Source organism: Panthera uncia, chromosome E1 (genome assembly GCF_023721935.1).
Source record: "Panthera uncia isolate 11264 chromosome E1, Puncia_PCG_1.0, whole genome shotgun sequence".
In the NCBI taxonomy this organism is placed as follows: domain Eukaryota; kingdom Metazoa; phylum Chordata; class Mammalia; order Carnivora; family Felidae; genus Panthera; species Panthera uncia.
This window is the reverse complement of record NC_064814.1, coordinates 57,316,211-57,317,633: the sequence shown is the minus strand read 5'-3', so window position 1 is coordinate 57,317,633 and position 1,423 is coordinate 57,316,211.

The window sequence follows — 1,423 nt, the reverse complement described above, 5'->3', positions numbered from 1 at the left end:
TGCCCCAGTGTAGTTTTTTTTTTTTTAATAATGGCCTTATTGAAGTATAATTCACACACCACAGAAGGCACATGCGTTAGGCGTGCACATCAATGAATTTTAGAAATATAAAGAGACATGGAACCATCACCACCATCGGGGTTCAGAACATAACATCCCCGTCACTCTAAAAAATTGCCCTGAGCCTGTCTGCAGTTCCTTTCCTCCCCACTCACCCCCCAGCCCCAGGCAACCAGCCATATGCTTTCTGTCTCTGTAAATAAATGCGTCTCTTCTAGACGTTTCCTGTAAGTGGGATCATACAATCTGTGCTCTTGTGCATCTGGCTTTTTTCCACTTCGTATAACGTTTCTGAGGTTTGTGCGCGTTGTAGCATTGATCGGTAGCTACCTTGTTTTTATTGCCAAATGTTATTCGATTGCGCGAACCAACCAGCCACATTTCGTTCATCCATTTACCATTCGATGAACGTTTGCCTTGTTTCCAGTTTGGGGCTGTTACCGATAACGCTGTTGTGGACACCAGCTTACGAGTCTCTGTTTTGGTAGGAAAGCACGTCTTCGGTTTCTCGTGGGCAGAACCCTGGGAGCGCAACTCCCGATGTGGCAGGTGCACATTTAACTTCTTATGAAACTGCCAAACCGTTTTCCAAAGCCGCAGTACCTTTTTACGTCCCCAGCGGCGATGTTGGAGGATTCCACGTTCTCCGTGTCCTAGCGGGCTAGAAGCTCTGGGAGTTGGGCTTGCTAAGCTGCGAGATGGGCTCAGCCATCCATTCCTCATATCAGAATATCAGCAGTATTCTGAGTACCTCCTGCTACCTAGGAGCCTCTGGCCCTGCAAGATATCGCGGGCAACACCCTGAGACGGAGAGAGAGAGCACCCTGGTGACACCGCTCCTGCACCCCGGGCCTGGTTCCCAGGGGGCCTCTCCCTTACGGGAGGCCATGAGTTCCCTGGTGACCGTCTGAGTGGGCTGCACCTGCAGGCTGGCCCAGCGCGCCCCTCCAGTTCCCTGGGACCCAACCCAGGCCCAGTGGCCGTGCTGCCCACATTCCACAAGGCAACCACAGCCAGCCTTGGAACCTCGGGGGGGGGGGGGCCCAGTAGCGTGTGACACACGAGTGGGAGCCAGAGGAGGGCCTGGGGGTGCCCGGAGGGGCCTGACTGAGGTGGGGGCGGGGCGTGGAGAAAGCCCTAGCTCCTAATGCTCCGAATCCTCCGAGAGCCCAGGACAGGCAGATACAGATGGCGCTGTAGGGAGAGGGCAAGAAAGAAGGAAGGAGAAACACCATCCATCTCTGGGCCTTGGGAAGACGCGAGGCTTTGTTTCGTGGCTGCACTTGCGCAAGGCGCTTCCCAACTTCCACGTTTCCTGCAAAGATGATGAATTCGTTTCCTCATGTACGGAAATTTAGGTTAA